This window comes from Ursus americanus, chromosome 3 (assembly GCF_024610735.1).
Source record: "Ursus americanus isolate L20-20 chromosome 3, mUrsAme1.1.p, whole genome shotgun sequence".
Lineage (NCBI taxonomy): Eukaryota > Metazoa > Chordata > Mammalia > Carnivora > Ursidae > Ursus > Ursus americanus.
Window position 1 is genome coordinate 102,264,066 of NC_142129.1, and position 8,269 is coordinate 102,272,334.

The window sequence follows — 8,269 nt, forward strand, 5'->3', positions numbered from 1 at the left end:
CTGCCCCAGGGTCTTGCAAGGGGAGGAGATACCATAGGAGCAAGGAGTAACCAAGCAGCAATTTCAGGCCTATGAAAAATCTGAAAGTTCAGAGAGGTTGAGTCCTGTACTTCTCTGGCCTATTCTTTCTTTAGAGGTCTTCCCAGTTCTGTACCAGGTAGGCTGTTGTGACCTTCACAGGATCATCCACCAGGAGCAGTGCAGGTCACATGTCAATAGAGAGTTCACCCCACCCTTTAAAGTATTGCCCGTCACATATTGCATGGTGCACTGGGTGTTATATGCAACTAATGAATCATGGAACTTTACATCAGAAACCAGGGATGTACTGTATGGTGACTAACATAATATAATAATAAAACATTTAAAAAATAAATAAATAAAGTATTGCCCGTAAGAGAATAAAACATACACCTAGCAACACAATCACACATCCTCCCATAATCACAAATATTCCCCATGGTCCCGAGAATGGATGAGGCCGGCTTTTCAAACCATTTCTTCACAGAGGCTGTTATCCAATGTTGTATCAGCTGTTGGGAACTAAAAGGGCCATAAGGAACAAGGCCTGCTTTCCTGGTCCCAAGGAGGCCGGAGGCTCTCCAGCAGTGGAAAGAGGACCACACTTCCCCTGGCGCCTGGGCTACATGTTCTGAGACCTTGCATGCCTGAACGATGTCTTTGTTCTGCTCTGACACTCAACTCACAGATTGTTTATAGAATTCTGGACTGGAAAGCACTTTTCTGCTGAAATTTCAAGGCATTGCTGCACTGTCTTCTAGCTTCCAGTGTTGCCTCTGAGAATTTCATAGCCATTGTGATCCTTGTTTCTTTATGTGTGATCTTGTTTTGCATGTCATCGTTTTGCAAGGTACAGATTTTTTCTTCTCTATGTCATAATAATGACCCAGTCCTTGGCTCTTGGTAGGACCTTCCAGCCTGGAAACTTGCATCTTTCAATTCTAGGACTTTTCTTAACTTCTTTCTTTTTTTTTTTTTAAGATTTTATTTATTTATTTCAGAGAGAGACACAGCCAGCGAGAGAGGGAACAGAAGCAGGGGGAGTGGGAGAGGAAGAAGCAGGCTCCCAACAGAGGAGCCCGATGCAGGGCTCGATCCCAGAACTCTGGGACCACACCGTGAGCCAAAGGCAGACGCTTAATGACTGAGCCACCCAGGTGCCCCTCTTATTTCTTAATGTTTTTCCCCCTCTGATGTCCTTGTCTTTTTCTTGAACACCTGTTATTTGGGTGTTAAACTCTGGTGATGGTCCCTAACTTTTTTTTTTCCTTTTCACATCCCCTTGTCTTTTTGCTTCACTTTCCAAGAGATTTCAACTCTTTTCCAGTCCTTCTATTGAGTGTTTCCTTTCTGTATGTCCAAGAGTTTGTCTTGTTCTTAGGGACCTTTTATATATATTGTCTTCTTATTTCTTGGCCTTGGTATCTTATCTCTCTGAGGATGTTAACTTATTCAACAAATAGTCATTAAGAGCTTATTCAACACCAGACACACAATTCTAGGCACTTGGAATCCACCAGTGAACAGAGCAAAGATGCTTACCTTGTAGAGTTTGCTGTGTATCAGGGAGAGATAAGCAATGAACATAAATAAGCAAATTGTCTCATGTAAGGTAATAATATGGAAAAAAGATAAAGCAGAATAATAGGGACTGACAGTGGTAGAGAGAAGACATTACTATTTTAAACAGGATGATCAAAGTAAGACCAGAGACTGCGACATCTGAGCCAAGACATGAAGAAAGTGAAGAAGTTGGCCAGATGAATGTTTGTGGACGAGCACCCAGACAAAAGGCATACCAGTGGAAAGGCCCTCGGGAGACAGCATGCCACTCACATTCACGGGAAAGCAAGAAAGCCTTGAAATGGGGTGAATGAGGAGGAAGGTGATAGAGGACAGAGGAAGACTAGGCCTGGAAGGCCGTTCTTAGGAACTTGGCTCTCACTCTGGGTGATGTAGAGAGCCACTGGAGAGTTTTGAGCAAAGGAAGGACATTATCTGGTCTGTTTTAAAGTGATCGTTCAGGAGAATGCAGGGTAGCAGCAGGGACATCAGAAGGCTAGTCCAAGAATGAAAGAATGGTGGTGGCTCACCAGGTATAGTTAGGAGCAGTGGAGTTGGTGCGAAGTGGTCAGAATCTAGATGTATCTTGAAGCTAGGGTCAATAGAATTCCCTATAATCAGGTGCAGAATAGAAAAGAGTGGACAAAGATAGCTCCAAAGTTTTGTCCCGAGCAACCGGGGGGGGGGGGGGTGTCGCAAGAAGCTGAGATGTGAAGGAGGTCAGGCAGGAAGATGAGGGCTCAATCTTGAGCATATTGAGTTTGAGATGACAAATGGAAAGTTTGGAGTATAGAGAGAAAGCTGGGATGGAGCTGTCACTTTGGAGTCATATCAGTGTTATTGAAAGCCATAGGGCTGGATGAGCTCACCCAGGAAGTGAAGATAAAGAGAACAGGGAAGAGAATGAGAGGTCAAAGAGCTTTGGGCCACACCAGCATTCAGAAGTTGGGAGAAGAGAAACAACCAGCCAAAGAGGGTGAGAAGAAGCAGTCACTGGGATAGGAAGCATGTTTTCCTGGAAGCCAGTGAGAAAAATGGATGTGTGTGCAGAAGGAAACGAGCAACTGACCCAGATGCATCTGAGAAGCAAGAGAAAGACTAAGAACTGACTGTTGGATTCAGTAGTCAGAGGTCAGTTGTGTATTTGTCAGCAGTATAGACAATACTGTAAAGAAGTGGCTCAGTTGGTTAAGCATCTGCCTTCAACTCAGGTCGTGCTCCCAGGGTCCTGGGACTGAGCCCCGCATTGGGCTCCCTGCTCAGCGGGGAGTCTGCTTCTCCCTCTCCCTCTGCCCCTTCCCCCTGCTTGTGTGCACGCTCTCTCTTTCAAATAAATAAATAAGATTGAAAGAAGAAAAAAAGGAAGGAAGAAGGAAGGAAGGAAGGAAGGAAGGAAGGAAGGAAGGAAGGAAAGAAGGAAAGAAGGAAGGGGAAAGAAGAAAGAAAGAAAGGAAGGAAGACAGAAAGTTTTGTGGTATAAGAAAAGAAATGGGGCCGTAGTTGGTGAGAGAGAGAAGATCAAGAAAAAACTTTTTTAAGTTCAGAAAAATAATAACATGTTTGTAAATTGATGGGTGTGAACCAATGGACAGGTAAAAAAAAAAAAGTGTCATTGAACAAGGGGCTGTGCTGGAGTGATGTCCTTAAGAAGCAGAGGAGGTGGGAGCCAGGGCCTGAGCGCAGGTGAGCGGTGGACAGGAGTTTGGCCCCTGTGCTACGGTCAACAGACGGCACAGTTGGGTGGATGGGAGGTGGTGGCTGCCGTAGAAGGTCTCTTCTGACGTCTTCAGTCTTCTCAGTGAAGTAGGAAACTTCACTTCTGAGCGAAGATGCAGCAGCAGAGTTGGGATTTGAAGAGAGAAGAGAACGTGAATACGCCCTAGGGTAATGGCAGAAGGAACGAGTGGTCCCCAACGGCAGCATGCTCAGAAAACCCTTGGAGGGCCGGTTAGAATAAGACTGCTGGGCTAGTGTCTGATTCACTCAGTCTGCGGTGGGGCCTGAGAGTTTGTTTCTGACAAGTCCCAGGGGGCCACCAATGGTGCTGATCTGGGGACCTCACACTTCCAGAAACACGCTGCTGCTGCTTGCTCTGGTGACGCGGGCCCGGCCTTGGTACCTGCAAGTACTCCAGGACGGCATCACGGGACCGCAGGCCCATGCGCGCAGGTGAGACCAGTCAGTGGGCCAGGAGTTTTTCTCCAGCCAGTCAGCTTGCTTTTTAGTATAGTTTATCTGAATTGCGCTTTTCCTATTTGTCGGCTTTAATTTTTACCTTTCATAATTCAGGGTTCACGGAGTATACGCTGCAAAAAACTGCCCAGAGCTTTTTGTTGGGAGATTTTTGATTAGTGATTCAATTTATTTGATGGTTATTGCTTTGTTAAAATCTTCTATTTCTTTCTGTTTTAGTTTTGGTGGTTTATATGTTCTGGGAATTTACCCATTTCTTCCAGATTGCCCAGTCTCTTTGCATATAACTTTTCATAATATTTTCTTACAACTGTATTTCTGTGGTGTTGGTGGGGATCTGTCCTCTTTCATTTGTGATTTTAAGTATTTGGGTCCTTTCTCTTTTCTTTCTGATAAGTCTGCTTAGGGGTTTGTTGATTTTATTAATTCTTTCAAAGAGCCAGCTCCTCGTTTCATTGATCTGTTCTACTGTTTTCTTTTTTATTTGTAGGTTTATTTCTGCTCTAATCTTTATTATTTCCCTTCTTCTGCTGGCTTTAGGCTTCATCTGCTGCTCCTTTTCTAGCTCCTTTAGGTGTAAGGTTAGGTTGCGTCTTTGAGACTCTTCTTGCTTCCTGAGGTAGGCCTGTATTGCTATATACTTCCCTCTTAGGACAGCTTTTGCTGTATCCCAAAGGTTTTGCATCATTGTGTTTTCATTTTCATTTGCATCCATGTATTTTTTTTATTTCTTCTTTATTTCCTGGCTAACCCATTCATTCTTTAGTATGATGTTCTTTAACCTCTGTGTATTTATGGTCTTTCCAAATTTTTTTCTTTTCATTGACTTCAAGTTTCATTGCATTGTGGTTCAAAAATATGCATGGTATGATCTCAATCTTTTTGTACTTGCTGAGGGCTTATTTGTGGCAGTACGTGCTCTATTCCAGAGAATGTCCCATGTGCACTCAAAAAGATATCAGGCTCCACATAAATGGTTGGAAAGCGGCAGCTCTACCTGTTCACAGGCACACCATGTGGGCCCACCAGGAACTTCTCAAAGTTCCAGGCAACGTTGTTGAGGAACATCCTGGACCAAGTGATGAACTTGGGGTTGGTCGTGAGCACAGTGGTGTTTTCACTGGGGGCAGACAGAGCCTCCTATAGCAAGGTGAAGGGGGGTGCACCTGTGCACTGTTCACCTCACACTTCTCAGAGGCATGAAGGTTAGCTCCAACTACAACTTGGGTGGTGGTGGGATGTGCTTGAGGGAATTCAGGATCTCTTTCTTCTTGGCATTCTCCTGATGCCAGAACTGGTTGCCTGGGAAGCTGAGTTTGACCAGGCCCTGGGACCAAGGTGCCACTGCAGCTCCTTCATCTAGTGCCACATTCTCAATGAGCAGCACCTTGCCCCACAGAGAACCCAGGCTCACTGGCTCTTTGCCAGCCAGCAGGCACACAGAGAAGGCTTACATGGAGCCGTGACGGTGTACATGTAAGGCTATGGGACAAGAGTGCAAAGCTTTGTCTTTGTTGATGTTCTGCTTGGATGATCTGTCCATTGCTGTGAGTGGGGTGTTAAAATCCCCTATTAGTATTGTATTATTATCAGTGAGTTTCTTTATGTTTAATATTAATTGATTTATATATTTGGGTGATCCCAAGTTGGGGGCATAAATATTTACAATTGTTAGATCGTCTTGTTGGATAGATTATTATGATATAGTATCCTTCTTCATCTCTTGTTATAGTCCTTGGTTTAAAATCTAGTTTGTCTGATATATGTATGGCTTTCTTTTGATGTCCATTAGCATGATAAATGTTTCTCCATTCCCTCCCTTTCAATCTGCAGGTGTCTTTAGGTCTAAAATGACTCTCTTGTAGGCAGCATATAGAAGGGTCTTGTCTTTTATCCATTCTCTATGTCTTTTGATTGGAGCATTTAGTCCATTTTCATTCAGAGTGATTATTGATAGATATGAATTTAGTGCCATTGTATTACCTGTAAAGTTGTTGTTTCTGAAGATTGTCTCTTTCTTTCTAGTCTTTATCACTTTTCTTTCAAAGAGTCCACTTTAATAATTCTTGCAGGACTGGTTTAGTGGTCATGAACTCCTTTAGTTTTTGTTTGTGTGGGAAACTATCTCTCCTTCTATTCTGAATGACAGCCTTGCTGGATAGAGAATTGTTGGCTGCATATTTTTCCCTTTCAGCATGTTAAATATATCATGCCACTCTCTTCTGGCCTGTCAAGTTTCTGTGGATAGGTGTACTGCTAGCCTTATTTGTCTTCCCTTGTAAGTTACGGATTTCTTTTCCCTTGCTGCTTTTAGGATTTTTTTCTTATCTCTGTATTTTGCAAATTTTACTATATGTCATGTCTTGGTGTTGGCTTGCTTTTGTTGATTTTGATGGGAGTTCTCTGTGCCTCCTGGATTTGGATATCTGTGTCCTTCCCCAGACAGAGAAATTTTCAGCTATAATTTGCTCAAGTAAACCTCCCCCGGCCCTTTTCCCTCTTTTCTTCAGGAACTCTATTGATACAAATATTATGCTTTATGGAGTCACTGAATTCCCTAAAGCCATGCTCATGATTCAATATTTTTCTTTTCCTCTTCATTTCAGCTTCATTATTTTCCATAATTTTATCTTCTACTACAATTATTCATTCCTCTGCTTCTTCCATCTTGTGGTCATTACAGTTATAACATTTTTTTTTTTATTTTGACCTGACTAGTTTTTAGGTCTTTTGTCTCTGTGGTAAGGGACTCCCTGGTGTCTTCTGTGCTCTTCTCAAGCCCAGCTAGAATCATTTGATCGTTGTTGTTGTTTTCTTTTTTTTAATCTTTTTTTATTATATTATGTTAGTCACCATACAGTACAGCCCCGGTTTTTTATGTAAATTTCGATCATTCATTAGTTGCGTATAACACCCAGTGCACCATGCAATACGTGCCCTCCTTACTACCCATCACCAGCCTACCCCATTCCCCCACCCCCCTCCCCTCTGTAGTCCACAGTTTGTTTCTCAGAGTCCATAGTCTCTCATTCGTCATTCCCCCTTCTGATTACCCCCCCTTTATCCCTTTCTTCACCTACTGATCATCCTAGTTCTTATGTTCCATAGATGAGAAAAAATCATATGATAATTGTCTTTCTCTGCTTGACTTATTTCACTTAGCATTATCTCCTCCAGTGCCGTCAATGTTGCAACAAATGTTGAGAACTCGTTCTTTCTGATAGCTGAGTAATATTCCACTGTATATATGGACCACAACTTCTTAATCCAGTCATCTGTTGAAGGGCATCTCGGCCCCTTCCATGATTTAGCTATTGTGGACAATGCTGCTATGAACATTGGGGTGCATATGGCCCTTCTCTTCACTACGTCTGTATCTTTGGGGTAAACACCCAGTAGTGCAATGGTTGGGTCATAGGGTAGCTCAATTTTTAACTTTTTAAGGGACCTCCACACTGTTTTCCAGAGTGGCTGTACCAACTTCCATTCCCACCAACAATGTAGGAGGGATCCCCTTTCTCCACATCCTCTCCAGCAATTGTTGTTTCTTGCCATTTTTGCCATTCTAACTGGCGTAAGGTGCTATCTCAGTGTGGTTTTGATTTGAATTTCCCTGATGGCTAATGATTTTGAACGTTTTTTCATGGTTCTGTTAGCCATTTGTACATCTTCATTGGAAAAGTGTCTGTTCATATCTTCTGCCCATTTTATGATTTGTTTATTTGTTTCTCGTGTATTGAGTTTGAAAAGTTCTTTGTAGATCTTGGATACCAGTCTTTTATCTGTACCATCATTTGCAAATATATTCTCCCATTCCGTGGGCTGCCTCTTAGTTTTTTTGACTGTTTCCTTGGCTGTGCAGAAGCTTTTTTTTTTTTTTAAAGCCGTGAGACTTCTTTTTTTTTTTTTAAGATTTTATTTATTTATTCGACAGAGATAGAGACAGCCAGCGAGAGAGGGAACACAAGCAGGGGGAGTGGGAGAGGAAGAAGCAGACTCATAGCAGAGGAGCCTGATGTGGGGCTCGATCCCACAGCACCAGGATCATGCCCTGAGCCGAAGGCAGATGCTTAACCGCTGTGCCAGCCAGGCGCCCCTGTGCAGAAGTTTTTATCTTGATGAAGTCCCACAAGTTCATTTTATCTTTTGTTTCTCTTGCCTTTGGAGATGTGTCATGAAAAATGTTGCTGTGGCCGATGTCGTAGAGGTTGCTGCCTATGCTCTCCTCTAGGATTTTGATGGATTCCTGTCTCACATCAAGGTCCTTCATCCATTTAGAGTTTATCTTTGTGTATGGTGTGAGAGAGGGGTCAAGTTTCATTCTTTTGCATGTAGTTGTCCAATTTTCCCAGCACCATTTATTGAAGAGACTGTCTTTTTTCCACTGGATGTTTTTTCCTGCTTTGTCAAAAATTAGTTGCCCAAAGAGCCGAGGGTCCATTTCTGGGTTCTCTATTCTGTTCCATTGGTCTGCGTGTCTGTCTTTGTGCCA

At 42.9% G+C, this 8,269-nt stretch overlaps 1 pseudogene; it reads right to left on the bottom strand.

Moving 5' to 3' along the window:
• Positions 1–4,650: 4,650 nt before the first annotated feature.
• On the bottom strand, positions 4,651–5,233 carry LOC123786285 (glutathione peroxidase 1 pseudogene; annotated as a pseudogene).
• Positions 5,234–8,269: the final 3,036 nt, after the last annotated feature.